The sequence below is a fragment of the Sceloporus occidentalis genome, unplaced genomic scaffold (assembly GCF_023333645.1).
Source record: "Sceloporus occidentalis isolate IW3139 unplaced genomic scaffold, rSceOcc1.0.p SCAF_4, whole genome shotgun sequence".
NCBI classification, from domain to species: Eukaryota; Metazoa; Chordata; class Lepidosauria; order Squamata; family Phrynosomatidae; genus Sceloporus; species Sceloporus occidentalis.
The window spans coordinates 17,203,226-17,222,801 of record NW_028316984.1 but is presented as its reverse complement, the minus strand read 5'-3'; positions in this window follow the sequence as shown (position 1 = coordinate 17,222,801).

Sequence of the window (19,576 nt, the reverse complement as noted above, 5' to 3'; positions counted from 1 at the left end):
CAAAGCGATTCGGATAGCGGGATAAGAACAGTGTTATTTTGAATTGATTTTATTAAAAACGTTGTATTTTAAATCGTTTCAAATCTTAAGTGGGAACAACCCCTTAGGGAAATACTGGGGGTGATCCCATGGTCAGGAATACTAGAAGAGAAAGGAGTTCAGGATGGATGGGAGTTACTCAAAAGGGAGCTACTGAAGAATCAATTTAAAACAGTTGCAATGAGAAGGAAAAGTGGGAGGTGTCTCAAGAAACCAGGATGGATGACTAAAGAAATTTCAACTGAGCTATGTTTTAAATGGAACATATATAAGAAATGGAAAAGGGGGGAAATCACGAAAGAGGAATTCAAACAAATAGTGAACATGTGTAGCGATAAAGTCAGAAAAAGAAAAGCACAGAATGAATTCAGGCTTCCTAGAGAGGTTAAGAACAATAAAAAGAGCTTTTTTGGCATGTCTGCAGCAAAAGGAAGAACAACAAAATGGAAGGGCCACTGCACAGGGAAGATGGAAAAATGTTAATAGGGGACAGAGAAAAGGCAGAATTATTCAACACCTTCTTTGCTTCAGTACTCTCAGAAAAGGAAAAGGGTGCTCAATCTGAGGATAATGGAGCAGAGGACAGAACAGGGGAAATTCAGCACAGAATAAGTAGAGATACTACAGGAATACTTGGTTAATCTAAATGAATATAAGTCTCCAAGACCAGATGAACTACATCCAAGGATATTAAAAGAATTGGCAAATGTAATATCAGAGCCATTGGCAATAATCTTTGAGAACTTCTAGAGAACAGGAGAAGTCCCAGCAGACTGGAGAAGGGCAAACATTGTCCCCATCTTCAAAAAAAAAAAAAAAAAAAAAAAAAAAAAAAAAGGGGGGGGGGGAGAGTATCCCAACAATTATTGTACAAACAAAAACAAACAAGCTTCTTTTATATACCGCTTCATACCGCCTAAGCAGTGTCTGAGCGGTTTACAACTGTAAGCTAATTTGCCCCCAACAATCTGGGTACTCATCATGTACAGTTAGTCTGACATCTATACCAGGAAGGATTCTAGAGCAGATCATTAAAAGGGAGTCTGTGAACATCTAGAAGGCAATGCCATAATCACAAAAAGTCAACATGGGTTTCAGAGAAACAAGTCATGCCAGACAAATGTAATCTCTCTCTCTCTCTGATAAAATTACCAGCTTGGTAGATAAAGGTAATGCTGTAGATATAGCATATCTCAATTTCAGTAAGGCCTTTGACAAGGTTCCCCATGACATTTTTGCAAACAAGATGAATTTGTGATTGGTTGACCGACTGAACCCAAAAGGTGCTCAGCAATGGCTCCTTTTCATCCTGGAGAGAAGTGACCAGTGGGGTCCCACAGGGCTCTGTCCTGGGGCCAGTGCTATTCAACATCTTTATCAATGACTTGGATGACAGAATTGGGGGCATACTTATCAAACTGCAGATGACACCAAATTAGGAGGAGTAGCTAATACCCCAGAGGACAGGATCAAAATTCAAAATGAAATTAATAGATTAGAAAGCTGGACCAAAGCTAACAAAATGAAATTCAACACAGAGTAATGTTAAATGAAATGCACAGATATAGGATGGGGGGACACTTGGCTTAATAAGACTACATGTGAAAGAGATCTAGGAGTCTAAGTAGACCACAAGTTGAACAAGAATCAACAGTGTGATATGGCAGCCAAAAAGGCCAATGTGATTTTAGGCTACATCAATAGAAGTTTAGTGTCTAGATCGAGGGAAGTAATAGTGCCACTCTATTCTGCTCTGGTCAGGCCCCACCTGGAATAATGTGTCCAGTTCTGGGCACCACAATTCAAAAAGGATGTGGAGAAACTGGAGCGTATCCAAAGGAGAGTGACTAAAATGGTGAAGGGTCTGAAAACCATGCCCTATGATGAATGACTTAGGGAGCAGGGGATGTTTAGCCTTGAAAAGAGCTGGTTAAGAGGTGATATGACAGCCCTGTTTAAAGATTTGAAGGGATGTCATATTGAGGAGGGAGCAAGCTTGTTTTCTGCTGCTTCAGAGAATAGAACCCAGAACAATGGGATTCCATTCCTAAACATTAGGGGGATCTTCCTGACAGTAAGGGCTGTTTGACAGTGGAAAACACTCCCTCAGAGAGTGGTGGAGTTTACTTCCTTGGGGATCTTTAAACAGAGGCTAGATGGCCATCTGTCGGGGATGCTTTGATTGAGAGGTCCTGCATAGCAAGGGTTGGACTGGATGACCACTGTGGTCTCTTCCAACTCTAAGATTTTAGGCTTCAGATGAGCACATTGTTTTGGCTGCCAATGCCCCAACTGCATCTCCCTTCCAGCAGCCCCCCTCCTGCATCAAGTGACACCAGGGGCAGGAGCACTACTGCATGGGACAAATACATTCTTCTGGCTATTGCCTGCCAATGAGAACTTCATTCTATCTTCTACCTGCTGTCACTCATTCTTCTGAGCAACAGGACCTACTGAATTTAATAACCAGACCTAAGAAATGAGATAGCTTCAGAAAGACAAGTTGAGAAAGCTTAAGAGTCATTTGCATCAACAAAAATGAAAAATTAAAACAAAATTAAATAACACTAAAATGAATAAACATGAAATGTAAAGCTGAACTACAATGAAAAAAACATTACCTCCTATGTTACATTATGCTAACATATTTTATGGGGGGGAAATCTGGTGCACTTTAAATACTGCAAGGAAGGGGGAGAAATAGAAAGGCAGTTTTAATATAATCCATTGAATTTTAAAACATATTTTTAGATATATAGGTTTAAGGATAGAAACCTATAATTAAATGAAAGGTGGTATGTAGATGTTGCTAATGTTTCAATTATTCGTGTCATATATTATATTTGACTCTTTTCCAAATAATTCCTATTCATCAACTCTTTGGGCATATTTCTTTTGGTGGTCTCATGGGTTTTATAAAAGAACACTGCAAGTTACTAAACTTCACTCAACATTCGTTAACTTAATTGGATTTACAAGAACCACCACTCTTTGCCTGAATGGATTCAAGATTTCAGAAGACACTCCACCTAAGTGCATGAAGAACCCAGTCACTTATCTCTGGATATGCGTAATCTTATACATAGGGTGGACAAAGTGTGGTCAAGTTGAACTCAACTTTCATTAGTCATACCAGTGCTGAAGCATGTTGGGAGTTTTGGTCCAACCACATCTGGATGGTCAGAGTTGTCTACCCCTATCTAGTATATCCTAATTATAAAGGACAACATTTCAGTGCTATTCAATGCTATCCAAATATAAGTTTACTTGGTAGTTGCCAATACACTATGTTCTGAATGTCTGGTCTAGCTTTACTACTATTTACTCATATTAGAGGGTGTCCTCTGATATTGTATCCTACCCAACTAGTCTTCCCTTGTTCCCTGCAATCTGTACATTCTGCTACCATATGGGAGCTCACAGCAAATTGATCAAATTAATATTGGACAGCCTTGATGAAGTTCATATTGCATCACAGATTTTATTTCATTTGTCCTGATTTTCCGTGCTAAACCCAAATTTGGAACTGGGTGGCCACTGAGAACCAGATGAGTGCAAAAACAGCAGCATTTCATCTCATATCCTCCTACCATTCATCTCATGTAGAAAGGTCCCTTCCTCTGTGTCATAATAATTGAATGTAAATGGTTCAGAAGATCTTTAACTGAAGATACTGTGGGGTGAATTAGCAGTGTTCCACAAATGTTTGCCAACTGTTTATATTAACAGCAAATGACCTCTATCTAAAAAGTCAAATTATTATAATTAGATCTTATGAGCATACTTCCTAAACCCTTTGTTAGTTACTCTTGTTCTAAAAGGAAGGTAGTAAAATCCGCAGATGTGGGTTTTTGCAAACCTTGTGATGAGCCCCTTTCCCTTGATCTCAGATGGTAAAATCCACTAATAAATGCATACAGATGGAAGGTCTATTTGTTGTCCTGTCAAGTCCGGCCATGTGGAACAAAAAAAAAAAAAAAAAAAAGCAACCAGGAAAGGAGCTAATGATGTGAGCTTCCCTCTGCCAAGATGCACTTACTGAAATTACTGTGACATTTAAGGAACATAATGATGCGACATTTCTTTTTAACTTTATTGTTTTGTCCAAATTGCGTTTTACAAGGGAAGATCAAGTTCCCAAGATAGCACTTGACTTATGTGGACTGATGCACTTGCTGCGATCTTCCTTTGTGCAGGATGTCTGCTCAAAAGAAGCCTCACAATTCACATTTCCCCATAAAGCTACTGTCAATATTTTCCACATGGAGCTGGAAATTTAGATGCACTGTAGGCAACTGCATTGGGTAGCCTTTGCAACAGAGCTCCATTATCTCCCTCTCTCAACAGACTGGGTAAGTACAGTTCTGAAGCATTTGTAGTGGCAGGAGGAGGGGACAATGTAATTCCACATAATGAACAAATTCTGTATTTTCACAGCAGGGGGGAAAGAGTCCAGTTATTGTCTCTCTCTCTCACACACACACACACACCCCAATACTTAAATTTCTCATTGCTATTCAAGAGCAAAATCTTTATCTTCAGCCAGTGGAAGAGGCTACATACCTATTGCTCAGAAAACATGTCATCATAATAATTTATGTTCCATCGAAGGCTTTCATGGCTGGCATCCATAGTTTTTTGTGGGTTTTTCGGGCTATGTGGCCATGTTCTAGAGGAGTTTCTTCCTGACGTTTCACCAGCACACAGATGCCAGCCACAGATGCTGGCGAAACGTCAGAGAGAAACTCTTCTTGTACATGGCCACATAGCCCGAAAAACCCACAAAAACCAATTTATGTTCCGTTCAATACATTTTGTCCTACTGTTTTCAGTGGGTGGGGGGAAAACACCAATTTCATACAGTATTCCAACTTTGATTGCATAGGAAAGCCAAGTTAGGATTATAAACTACAACTGTAATGAAGCATGCAGTCTCCTGGAAGCTACATGAGGAGAAGAGCAAACTTCTGGATTTGGATAGTTTTCCTCTTCTCTCCCAGCAGGTCCCTCCTCCTCTATATGCTTCCTATGCTGCTTGGGAGTTAGTCCTGATCCTCCAGAACATCCCTTCAGTAGTCATATGGGACTGCAAAGGAGAGATGATGTTAGGAAGCTTTCCTTTCTTGAAATTTACTTAAGGTAACATTAAGGGATCCAAGCTCGTGCTTCACAAGCATCCGGATGCTTCCTGGTATTAACCAAGAATTATAGTCTAGTTTGTCTTTCAGAACTCTTTTGACAACATCTTCACTATTCACACAGTGCCGCATAGCTTTCCAAACCAAAGAAACTTCTCACCAGGATAAATAATTCCCATCTGTGGAATTCACCAAAAGATTCTGAGAGGAAACCTTGTCCCTTCTTATTTTTCTGTTGTCTTGCCCTTCTTTCTGGCAGAGCTCCAAATCACAACATGCTCAGATTAGGGGAAAGCTGTAGCTGTTACCTTTCTGTCAGACAAAAACTGTGTGAACAAACTGGCTCCCCATGTGATTTAGGGAGTTTCAATGAACTCGGGTTCTCAAGGTTTCTCTCCTATTATTAGATCCCTTCTGCTATTTACCCTTCTTTCAGTGCAGGATTTGCACCCTATGTAAGTGGACTTGTTCCTGCACCTTTAATAGTGACCTAACACAGAATTTTAGCCAGTGAAACTCTATCACCAACACTTCCCAGTTGAGAAAACCCTGCTATTGAAGGTAGGTTTCATTTATCATTATGGACCGGCTGTGTTATTGAACTTTCTCACACGAGCTCTGTTCTCACTGCAGTCACATGGATTAATGAAAACACACACATATCAGTTTTGTGAGCAGCAGTTATCACAATCTTTGCAAACTGGGGCTACTGCTGACATTGAGCTCTTTTTCTGACTCCCCCTTAATCTTACCTCCCTATTCCCTCCCCACCATGGCTTTTGTTTTGTTTTATCTTTTACTTTTTTAAACACGATCCCACAGTTCTGGTAATGCAATGTAAGTTTTTAAAAGATAAGAACCCCTCTCCCCCCCCCCCCAAAAAAAGGGTGTATCCAGCTTCGAAATAGAGAAGGGGAAGGGGAACAGGGGGAGAGTAGAGGATTATGACACCACATGACTGCCGACTTGCAACTGTCATGGCAGCAATGTTTTGTACTTGAGGAGACCTGAGACTGACACACAATTGGGAGCTATTGACAGGCTTCCCCCATTAATGAGAAAGGACACCCTAACCACACTTGGCATACACAGCAGCTACAGATTGGAGGCAATGTTGTGTGATATGTATTGACAAAAGGGCTATTTTATAACTATAATCATAGTTTAAAAACTGTGTGTAGCCATCTCCAAAGACATGGGGTCAGGTACAGTCAAAAGGAGACAGAAAATGACCCAAAGCCTGCGTGAAGTAGCCTTAGTAAGTGTAAACATAGTTTCAATACATTTTCAGCACACAATTCTGGGTCAAGATAAATTGTAAGTAATCGTCTAAGAAATCTATGCCATGCTGACAAACAATATTTGTTCAGATTACTGCTCCAAGAATATTACAGAAAATACAGCTGGTGTGGCCGGAGGAGGCTGAGAACTATAGTCTCAAAAAGTAACTTTTCCAAATGCTGATAACACAGTACAGCAGTCACACAACATTTCTCATGGTAAAATAAAACCTTGCCTTGAAAATATCAATAAAAGATATATACATGATAAAGGGAAAGAGAGAGATACAATCGACTATTATCATTCTATAAAAAGTGATCCAGCCAGGCAACAGCATATTAAATGAGTCTTTTGTAATTTATTGAAAAGATCTCAAACTTATTTATATTGTACATAATCTTTACTTAGCTCAGTGACTCAAGCATAGCAAATGCTAGTTAAATTATCTCTCCCTTGAATGATATTTATTCATTTGAACTTTCTTCTGCTCAAGCTACTTTGGCACATACTAGTATTTATTAGGTTTGAGTCACTGTACTAAGTAAAGATGATGTTTACTATAAATAAGTTTGGCATTTTAAAATAAAACTACAAAAGTCTAGTTTAATATATTGTTGCTCAATATTTGACAGGTTTGCATTTTCCCATCAGAGTGCCACAATGATGGGGGAAACCATATCTGGTGGAATTTTCCTTTCTACATACCTGTTAAAACTTAAATGAGTGCCTGAAAATATGGACCTGGCAAAGCTATTTTATAATTATATGACTCAGTTCTGTGCTGGTATAATCAGGACTGGAGGCAAGTGCTGAAGGTGTCAACAACCTATCCTCTTCACATCTGTAGATATTAATACAATGAAAGCAACAAAAGAGAGAGCTGTTGCCATGTTCAAGAAAGAAATGCCTAAATAGGGCTCCCATCTCTTGATATCTCTTTCCATTCTCCCTTATCAAAAGGTAAAAATTCCTCAGAGACACAGACCCTATCAGTGGCTTCTGACAAATACAGTCCAGAAGCGGCTCACCTTGTTGATGGTAATCATTCCTCTGTGCCAGATACTTTGCACTAAAATTTCCATCATCCCTTGCCATTGGCTATGCCGGCTAATGTTGATGGGAGCTGTGGGCCAAAAATATCTGAAAGGCCATAGATTCCCCACACCTGCATTATACTGAGTTGGTAACCCTGCCACATCTTCGCCTCCTTTTTTCTGCCACCATCTCAAAGCTTCTCTTAAGATTGTGACCCATCTGCTGCTTTTTTCTTTGGCCATTCTTCTCTTAGGCCATAAGTCTATCAATGGAGTACTCAGCTGTAACTACATCAGGGCAGGCAGGGGCAACCATGGGGGAAAGGGGATGGGTATAGTAGCTATGAAGGAAACAAGACAATGGGAGAGATAGGCTGCTTGGAGTTAGCAGTCTTTGCCTGCATTCCATCACCACAGCTCTACAACCCTGGAGAAAATGCAACCACCAGCATAGTGGGTGGGATTCTGGCCCTAATGCCCAGACCTCTACCACTTTACTCTTTTCTTGGATCTTTGGCAATTTTAATTGCCTCCTCTAGCTACTTCCACCTTTGGTTTGCCTGGTCAGCACTATTCACAACCCTCAGATTTCAGAGCCAAAACCTGACACCTAGGAATGACTCTTTGTGATGTCTCAGGCAGTGGGCCAGGAGATATTACAAGGGGCAGCCCCTGGTGATATCAGTAAGAATGATATATTAAGCATCAAGCACAATTCTACAGAGTATGCAATTCAAACCAAAACACCGAAGTCTAACAAATGGTGAAAATGTATATACAAATACCTTTCACCATTTGTTAGACCTCTTACTGTGAGACTGCTATGCTTCACAGCAAGAACTGCAAAAGAGATTGCAGGCCCCACAAATTAGGGCCAAGTCTGGGGATCTGGCAACCCTACATTAGCTGGTCCATCTATTTGTTTCACACTTCATTCTGTCCCTCTACATATATCCTCCATTCCTAAGACCTTGTTAAGTTCTCCCAAAACCAAATCCCTTTCACAAGCCTGTTCTTTTCTCAATCACTTGGCCATTCTCTTAATTCTGTCTCATACTTTCCTGCTTTTCAGATGCTACTTTTTTTTTTAGCCAGGTTTACCTCCCACTCTTTCCTTCTTTCCTTCCTGAGGACATTCCTTCATTGAGATTTCCATTTCTAAGCTTCCTTGCTTTGCTTCTGTAAGCCTTGAAATGAAGTTGAGAATTGTCTCACTATTCTATGTTTATTCTTTTGTCAGGTCACACTTCTAATATAGAGGGCCTTTTGGGGAATGCAACCCCAACCCATTATTGGCTCTTCACTCACATTACCACAATTTGCATCAACAGTGCTAAATGAAGGGCTGGCTACCATACCCTCTCAGCATTCCACAGAGGAAAACCAAGATACTTGTTGTCAAGCACATCAGAGTGTGGTCCAGATAGCAAAAGTTATTAATGAGGATGAGAAGCTAGGAGAGACGGCAGCAGGTTCCGTTTGCCTGAGCTTCCTGGAAAAAGATCCTCTCTCCACACTCCTTTCAACCTACTTAGATAATTGAATGCAAGCTACTTTTCCACTTTGAACACAACAACTGAAGTAAAGTGAGGACAAAAAAGGAGAGAGGGAGGAAGAGAGAGAAACTAGATCATTTTAACAACTGAAAGATGGTGGAGAATTAATTGAGACTGGGGTAGATGAAAGGACATCTTGCTGTTATAATTCAGTCATAATCCAGCCCCATTTATTTTTCTCTTCCTTAAGATTGTGGTCAGCTTCTCACCACTCTAGAGATAGAGATGGGCACACCATGAAAAAAAAATTAAGTCAAAGCAGTCAACTATAGGGGTTAAAGTCTATTATTTAAAGCATATGCACCACAGTCAGATTCATAATCACAGTCTGTCCATTCTGAAAGAATCAATGGGAGAGTTCCTTTCCTACACCAAGCAGCCTCCTCCTATCCAGGACTATCTCCTGCAAAGGCCATTCAAACTGATCATGATTACAAAAGAATCACTCACTCACTCACACACTCAATCACCTATTATTTATATTCCTCTTCTCTTCCAGTTTCCTTTTTCATGGTGTAATACTGGTGTGCCTCTTGGACTATAATAAGTCATTCTCTTTTTAAAAAGCTATGTGGTCTTCAGTGATTTATTCGAAAGTTCATACTGAAGTATGATAAAATAGGAGAGATATAGGAACATAAAAAGGTATGATGTCCCTCTTTTATTTCCAGAAACCGTTTTCAAAGTTTTATTCAAATAACACAGAAACTGTATTGAGTTCTATAGCAACAGTTACAACCTTCCTATTTTACAGTCAATTTTTCTGTGTGGATAATGAATCTATTCTGATTTTTAGTTCACAATTTAAATAAGCTATCCAAGGGGCTGCTCCTTATTTGGTCCAAAAGACATTGCAGGGACCACTTTAACTATCCTGGCTCAATGCTAGGTAATTGTGGGAACTGTAGTTTTGTGAGACATTTAGCCTTCTCTGTCAGAGAGTTCTGGTGTCACAATAAACTACAATTTCAGAATTCCCTACCACTGAGCCAGGGCTGTTAAAGTAGTCTCAAACTGGATTATTTCTGCAGTGTGTTTTGGATCTTTGTGGTGAGAATTCAACACCTTACACAGATCCTTTCAAATTCAGATTAAAAACCCAGTGCATAAAAGGAATCAGCTACCACTGCTGTGTTCCTCTAGTTTAGAATGAATGGAACAACTCCTACAGGCTGGGTAGCTGAAAACCAGCAACTGAAGCTGATCATCAGTTATCTAAGGGACACAGTCTTTCTTCATCATCTAGTTGCACTACACTTCTCCATATCAATTTCGGCATGATTACAATACAATGACTCAGTGCTCTGTTCTCCAATAGGTACCCATAGCATTATCAAAACACACAATCGAAAAAGTAGGCAAAGGGTTTTTTGTAGCAGCTTTGAGACTAAGGCTGCATTCCACTGCAGAAAGAATCCATACTGGCACCACTTTATGGTGTCATAATACTATGGATTTCTGGGAATTGTCATTTGTTCTGGCACCAGAGCTGCCTTGACCTGTTTTTGTTGTGTGTCTTCAAGTTATTTCCAGTGACTGTGTGGTTTCATGTGGTTTTCTTGGCAAATTTTTTCAGAAGGAGTTTGACATTGCCATCTTCGGAAGCTGAGAGTGTGTGACTTGCTCAAGGTGTCACACAGTGGGTTTTATGACTCAGTGGGGATTCAAACCCCAGTCTTCAGAATCATAATCCAACACTCAAATCGCTATATCACACTGATTCTCTGACAGAGAAGGCTAAAAATCTTACTCATGCCAGACCAGTATATCTAATTCTGCTTGGTTTGTTCAATCCAGCAGCATTCATGCCAAGATCCTCTTGAGCATAGATGGCCTGACCACCCACCATTCACCACCATCTGTCCCTGTCCCAAAATATCAGGACAGAAGGTTCTTGGAACAAAGTACATAATAAACTGAAACCTGCAGTCAATGTACATGCAGAGTAATTCAGGTTCCCACTGTTTATTATACATGGATGTCCTAAGCAATATTTGCAATTATAATAATTAAAGAAATATTAAGCACCTATGTTCTGAAGCAAAATATTTAAGATAAAATGTGTTTGTTTTTTTGGTTTCAAGATTAATAATAAAGATCAGTCTTGAGATCAGTGCTAGGCTGAAGACATCCATACACCATGCAGTCTGCCACTTTGCTGAAGACATTAATATTGATAGAAATGCAATAATGTTCAGCACCTAAACAGTTAAAGATGTCTTAATTAATTGGAGTATTTATACTCTGCTTTTCAGCCACAAAAATTCTCAGAGTGGTTTACCAATTACTAATTCAAAAGTCCCTGCCCTCAGCCTTACAGTCTAAAAAGGCATAACACAAAAGGAGAAGTAAATGACAGTGAGGAAAGGGATCAAGTCCAACAGATACTGCCAGTTCTTCTCTCCCTCCAAGACCAGGGTGGTTGCAGTTGGAATGGAGGGAGGGCCTTTCATCTGCCTCTGGGTCTAGGCATGCTGTCGGCATGGAGAGCCTTGCTCCTCCAGAGAAAACTTCACATATACATACGCACTGAGTTATTCTAACACAATTTCAGCAAGCTTGCCCACCCATACTGTGAGTTTGCTTAATTGTTGCAAAAGGAACCCCCACACTGCCATGTATAGTTGCACTTGTGGGCCACTCAGTGGAAGTTACTAGGACTTTTTTAGAACCTATGGGCAGCCATGTCTCCCTCCAAGACCTCCTGTTCACTTAGCTATTCCGTTGGCTTCCATAGTTTCAAGATTATGTCCTCCATCCTCCACATCCTCCATGTTCTTTTGTATAATTGTTATCTCCTGGCATTCATATGAACTCTTCCCACAAATATTGCTGTCCATCTTTTGTGTGTCTTGTGTTGTAATATAAGCCATGAGAATGGAGAGAGTATGAAATATAATGCTTTTCCTGTTGGGCTACAACTCTGAGAAACCAGGATTCAAATCCATGCTCAACCATGGAAACCCACTGGGTGACCTTGGACAAGTCACACACTCTCAGCCTAAGAGGAAGGCAATGGCAAACCTCTCATGAATAGATAGTGCTACTTGGCCCCTATAGGAATATCAGATGTGCATCACAGCTTTAACTTGCATTATCTCACATACTACATTGCAGCTTATGGATTTGTTAAGAAGAGCACATGCTTAACATGAAGAAAGTCTCAGATTCAACCTCTTTCATCTGCACTTAAAAGCTGTACATGCAGAGTTGCATGCAGACTGCAGAGTTGTGAGAACCTCCATCTAGTTTTCTCTACTGTCCAGATGATCCACTGTTGATGGACCAACAGGGAACAGATTGTTGTGCCACTGCTTCTATTAGCAGCAGAAAAATATCCATCTTGATGAGAGTAACTGGAGAGGTACAGGCTTTCATCCAGCCCCCCAGCTAGCAGAGTATGCTATATGGAAACAGCCAACATGTTACTGCCTGTCCTGACTCTATCAACCACCAATTGTGCTCACATGTGTGGCCCCACCAACTACAAGTGCAGCCCTGAAATCCATGTAAAAATTGCCAACTCCTAAGGAAGTAAGTGATAGGAAAAACACCTTCCTAACTGAAACTCTAGAAAACTGCTGCCAATCAGAGTAGATCGTACAGCAGTAGAGGGACAAATAGTCTAATCCATTTTAAGGCAGCCATTCCTAAAGAGATGTCTGAGGGTAATCCAGTTCTTGAAATTCATACTACAGTACAAGCCTTTCTGCTCTAGTAACCAAGCAGCTCTTAGGACTAATGCCCTGGACTTTAGCAAATGTTTCTACCATACTCAGACTGGCAAAAATAAGAGCATTCCACCTGCACTGCTGGCAGATGGCTTATTGCTGTCACAACTTCAGACCGACCTCTAGTTCCTTCAAGTAGTATAAAACAGAGGTCTGAACATCTGCTGGTAAACATGCAGCAAACAAAAAAATGCAACCTTGAGCCAAACATCTGCTGAGTATAAGCCACTTTGCTGCTCATAACCTAAGTAACATTTTCTGTTAATCATTAGTGGACTTATTGATTTTAGATGTGTATCACAGCACTATAATTTTGTCAGTGAGTAGACCACATAAGTTGTTCTTTTTCTGGTTGTTTCATTTTGTCTTATTCCAAAAGTCCGTAAATTGATGACCGGGACAAAAAGCATAATTGACATCATCTGTGGGAAATATTTCATAAAACAACAGGCCCAGATGTAGGATTAAAGCCATGTGGTAGTAAAATACCACACTGAAAAAAGGGGAAAAGAATTCAGGTTCCATGGTTTTGTATTTTGGGGGCTGTGTGTGTGTGTGTGTGTGTGTGTGTGTTAGAAAAACAGATGTGCTATTCCACCAGTCTGCTTGTTTTTCAATATTTTTTTAAAAAAATCCAAATAATGCCCTTTTTCCCACAATTGCATTGGAAGAGATCATAAATTGGTTACAGGTGGTGACTTACACTTCACAATCTTAACTCTCACAGTCTTTGAAATGAAAATAAATGAAAGATTTGGGGGAAAGTATATGGAACTTTTTTTTTAAAGGTAGGGAAGATTATACAAACATGTCTGCTTGTTATTTATATAGCACCTTCAGGCATATTACCACATCTATAAGGCACTACTTCCCCTTCCTGGGAAGTTCTTCTCCCCCTATGAATGGGGGCTGGAATGGGTTAGCAACCATGTTTCTCACAGAAGCACACACAAGCCCATTCCTTTGCAGCCACGGGTGTTCAAGCCTTTTAAGCTTCTGAAGCAGAAAATGATGCACAGAAGCATTTGTGTGCTGAGATGAGCTGCTCCCACACTGAGCTAATGATGACAGAAACTCTTCTCATTACATCGAACTGCTACAGCTTATACTAAGGAAACAGCTAAACTCGGGCTCATTCCAGAAAGGCGTTTAGCTGCTGCAGTGGAGGTAGAAACACTGGAATTCCATCCAAACTAGCTGAAGTGGTGCTCTTGATTCAACAAAAGGAATGGATTGACTGGGCAGGGTGCAGGAAAGTAAGTCCAGAAGCACTTTAATACATTGGTATGGCAATCAATGAACCCTTTCCATCCAGGATTGCTGTTGGTCTGCAATGTTCAACATTCTCTCCCATTGGGTACGATGGCTAGGGCTGCACAGGGTTTAGTTCAATAATATCTGGAAGGCCACAGATTTCTACCTTCCTTGCCTTGCACCTACCTAGCAGCGGTGGTGACAGCAAAATGCATGCAGTAGGATCTGGATGCAGCCTCAATTTGAATTCAATTTGACAGCAGTGAGCCAGCCACCTCATGATGCCACTCTGAGGAAAGAAGGAGCTGGCTAAACGGCAAGAGGAGAGGGCAGATAGAAGCTGATTGTGGTAGATGCAAGATATGAATCTTCCAATTTTTGGAAAGCAGAGCCAAAGAATTATAAAGAAAATATAATGTGTCTGTGCATTGCAAAATGTTTATACACTATTATTGTTGCTGTTGTTGTTCTATTTGTACTATACTTCGGTTTCCTTCTCCCCATTAATCCCCACAGCAAACTTCTAGAATAGGTTTGTTGAGAAGCAGTGATATCCAATAGCCATATAATTAATTCCATGACTATGCAGAGACTTGAACATGGGTTTCCTTGTTGAAAAACCAGCACTTTAAACGTTATTTTATGTATCTATTTATCTATTTACCTTATTTCCTACCTTTCTTCTTGCACAGGATCCAAGGTGGGATGTCTCTGGTTACTTGTAATTGTGAAAAATGGCATGATGTTTGAAACGTAGTGAAATAATTTTTAAATGCCTAGTTTTCATAATTAGGAGGCAAACTAGAGCAATTAGTATAGAGAGAATAATTTGCATAAAAACAACTAGATGACCAGATCTGAGGAAGTGGAATATCACAACCCTTATATACAGATAATGTTACAGGAAGCAGCCCCTGATAATGTCATTAAGCATCAACCAAAGTTGCACACAAACATGCCATTCAAATGAAAAACAAAGTCTAACAAATGGAGAAAAATGGATATACATCTATTTTCAAGTTAGTGTTCTTATTCTGAGATTCCTCACATTTTCTCCCCACTACCTAAGTACTTGAAAAAAGAAGCAAAGCCCTGGGATCTAGGAACCCTATTTGGCCTCCATGTTTGATGCCATAACTCCTTGACAGCCCTATTTTCCATCTTTGGCAGGTAAGACCAGAGATTCAAAAAGGGCAGGAGATATGAGTAAATTGCTCTCATAAGCAACTCCAAATGTTTTCCCCTACCCTGTAACCCCCAGCCCAGTAGACTTTATCCTTTCCATCTGAAAGCCCTCAGCCAAACCATCCTCCCCACCCCACCCTATGCTGTCAGAGACCAAGGGGCTCAACGGTCACTGTATTTTGCAATACATTTACAAAATCAAGCTGACATGTATAATAAAAATATATGAGCTTATATTGTGTACAAGACATATCAAGAAATCACAATCGTTTGTCCAAGTTCTTATCTCTGTGACAAGAAAGAAATTAGGAATGCTTTGTTTGTCACCAAACTTTCCATTATCTGGAATATTTTGCCTTCTATAATTTGTGAGGAAAAAGTCTCTGTACAGGCAAAGTCCCTGTAGACAGCCAGCACAGAGGGACTGGCTGGTTGATCAAAAACACAAACAAACCCCCAATGCATTTGCTTTTTAAGTGTGCTTGCAACAAAGATGATGATGAGGAGGAGGAGGAGGAGGAGGAGGATTTCTTACTGTGTGCCCTCATGTCCTTTTTGACTTATGGGGACCAAGGTGAAGGTATCACACAATTTTCTTGGCAAGATAAGGGGGATGGAATTGCCTTTGCCTTCCTATGAGACTGAAAGAGTGTGACTTTCCAAAGTCATTCAGTGCTATTGAGGAGATTTTCCCAGACTGTAATTCACTCACATTGCTAGGATTGTTTCTAGAATAGATTTCTGTCTTATTTTGAGGTATAGGGCTCTATTTTATTTGAACTGGATATATATTTATTTTAATTATAGAAATTTTATTTTGTTCTGTTTTGGATGGAACCATATTTTTTCAGACTTGTGCAGCAGGATGCATGCACGAAACCTCCAATCATGATATACCAACGATACAGCAACGCAATCAGTTCAGTATGTGAAACGTTACTGCATTATTTCATTGTCATAGCGCAATTCCACAACTGTGCATAACTACAGATTGCTATAGCACTATACTTCCATTATCTTCCAATAGCATGGTTGTTGTGGAATTGGCCCTAGTGTGATAATCTCTAATGTTAAAGATGCACAAAATACTTAAGTTAAAAATCATTACACTATCAATAGCTTAGCTATACTATTTGCATAAAAATAATTCTTGCAAAGGCAAAAACCCTCTCAAGACCTACAGAAAATACCTAGCTCATATTGTAGGCAAGGCAGTGTTTTGCCCTTTTCCATTCCTTGAAGAAATGATAGCCCTGGTTTTGCCATAACCTAGAATTCTGCTTAGTTGTCTCCCACTGAGACAACTGCATGAGACCAAAGACTTGGAAAGGGTGATTCCTCTTTGGCTGTTTTCCCTCTGGAGTGCTAAATTGAGGGTCAAGGGGAAATTAGTATGGGGAAAGTACCACTAACCACCGGAGGCTGTGTACATACAACAGTTGCTCTTTCAGTGTTCTATCACTCACTACCTGCACTGTTCTCACTGGCCTCTGATCCCTATTTGACCTAACAGAGCCCAGTACAGGGATTTGAAGAGGCTCTATGTAGCCTGTGAATGTCTGCCCAGAATGTCTGAAGCTGTCCTTGTAGAAAGGCCTTTAAATGCCTAGCATGAGGAGTTACAGCACAGCTCTTCATCAGCTCAGGATCTAACTACATGTTCCACTAATTTTATGATTAGCAATCACTGTATGGGATATTTACAATTAAACATTGGGGAGGGGGGTGCACCTAGATTTGTAACATATAGAGAACATGACTATGCCCTACATATGAGGAAAGAAGTATAAGTTTTTTCTCCCCACCCACAACCTCTGCAAAAAACCTTCCCCTACCAAATGTATCAGTTAGCATGGGAGGGAGGACTTCCTGGTGGCACCTACTACTGATGACACCCATACTCAATAGGTAAGTGCAAGGGAGTGGGCATAGTTTCCAATTTGAAACACATCTTTGTATATAAACTACACTGCTTACATTTAAATCAGGAAATTTCAATATAGATATTTACAGAACATATGCCATGTGCTTAGATGTGATAGTGACAGAAAAAACAGTTATGTAATTTATTAGGAGAAGGAGGATGGATGGGAATCATGCAGCCCTTCAGATGTTGACAGATTGCAAGTCCCAGGATTCTTCACCATTGGCTTTCTGTCTGCTGCAATGAACAGTCCAACAACATCTATAGAGGTACATGGATCCCACTTCTATTCTACAACCTTCTCCTCTGCCACTTTGTTGTAGCATGGAGGTAGCCCTGGGCTCTTAAAGGCTATGCTAATGAAGCATCAGCATTGTCAGGTTTTACCAACCTTGTAAGGCTTTGTATATTGAGAGCTAGGATGATGCAGTGGTTGAGTGTTGATTAGGATTCTGGCAGACTAAGGTTTGAACTGCTGCTCAAACATGAAAAACCATGCATAATCCTGGGCTGGTTATACTTTTTCATCCTAAGAGGAAGGCAATGGCAAACCTCCCCTGAATAAATCCGTTTTAGAAAATTCTAGGACAGGATTGTCAGACCAGCAGAAAAAGTTGCTTCTGCATTATATATGTACTCTGAGAGCCAGCATGGTGTAATAGTTTGAGCATTAAACGACAGCTCTAGAAATCAGGCTGCAAGTATCTGCTCAGCCATCGAACCTACTGTGTGACCTTGGGCAAGTCACGCTCTCTCAGCCTCAGAGGGTGGCATAGGCAATCCTCTTTCTGAACAAATCTTGTCAAGAAAGCCATGTGATACAGTCACCATAAGTCAAATGACTTGAATGCACATAATGATAACAGCAACAATGTGTATGCTGCTATTTACCCCCACAAAGACCCTAGAATGTGTACAGTCTCTCTCTGGCTTTTCTTCGCGAATGAAGATTCAGGAAGGACTCATCCCGTGCTTTCTACAATGTGTCCAGTAGTATGAGATGAATTATATCTCATCCCTTTCACATATTTAACTGAACTCTAGACTAGTTAAAGTTTGACTGATACATTAAATATGAGTTGTTTGGATACTGTATAAACTCATATATAAGTCTAGAAATTTAGGTCAAAAAATTGACCCGCAAAACCTGAGTTGACTTATCCCATGGGTCAATGTAAGTTCTGTATCTTATCTCTTATTTAAAAGAAAGAACCATCCCCTGGTGAAAAGCAAGATAATCTGTCCTGGAAGCATTTACCCTCTATATTCCCTCATTCATCCAGCCTTAAGACTAAGCATATCTAAGCATATATCTATTAGAATTTTGTAAGTTCTTTGACATTGTTTTACTTTGCTTCATCCTTTGCTATATGCCCCTAAGTTTTATCCTCGACTTATCCATGGGTCCTAGCAAAATCCATAATTTTGGCCCCAAAACTTGCCCTCGACTTATACATGAGGTCGGCGTATAGTCGAGTATATACGGTATCTTTGCTCATAACAGGGTGGGCCTAAGCCATTTTGCTACCTGAGGCAGAGCATTATAGCACCCATGCCTATACAAAGTCAAAGTAGATAGTCTCCAAAGCCAGCTCTCATTTTGGTAAATGAGGTAGAAAATTCCACAGACACCTCTCTCCACCAACTGCAGTAGATATTCGAGAATAACATGTAAAATAATTATCACTTTACATCCCCCCCTTTACAATATCCACAGGTTTACTCCCTACTCTGTATAATGGTAAGACTAGCTCTAATTTTTAGCTCATGTTGTCCTTATTTTTGTAGCTTCTGTTATGGATAAATAACTTACAGCCTTATAACATCAACTCACAAACAACTATCCCAGAAACCAGCAATCAGCATCTATTTGGTGTGCTAATGCATTTGGCTAAATCACCAAAACTGCTGGAGAGCGGAGAGGCATTTCTGCCATAGTGGTTCACCATAGAGTAAATTATGTGGCAGCTTTATCCATGCTTACCTGCAAATAAATTCTACTAAATATAGTAGGGCCGCCTTTGGAATAAGTCAGTGTGGGTTTGAATTTCCTAATGCCTTTTAACTTCAACATCATCTTGACTATAATCACTGGAAATGATTTTTAGGACACAGTTCAAAGATTGTAGGAACCTTCCCTCTCCCCCAGCCTTTATATGGGTATGTTGTCTAATTAATCATTTTAAAACATTTGTAGCCATCTGTAATTTAAAAAAAAACCCTTCATAAATGGTAATTTGCACTGCACAAGTACAGCAGAGCTGCAGCAGTGAAGGGTAAACATCTGTGGTACAGTACAAATACTTTTGAATGGCATGTATTCTAAATTTAGGAAGTACCACACTAAAATCAATACCACAATATAGTGCCTGTTTGCTTTTTCATGGGGCCCGCTATATTAAATGTCAAATGGGCAAAATGTGATACAACACAG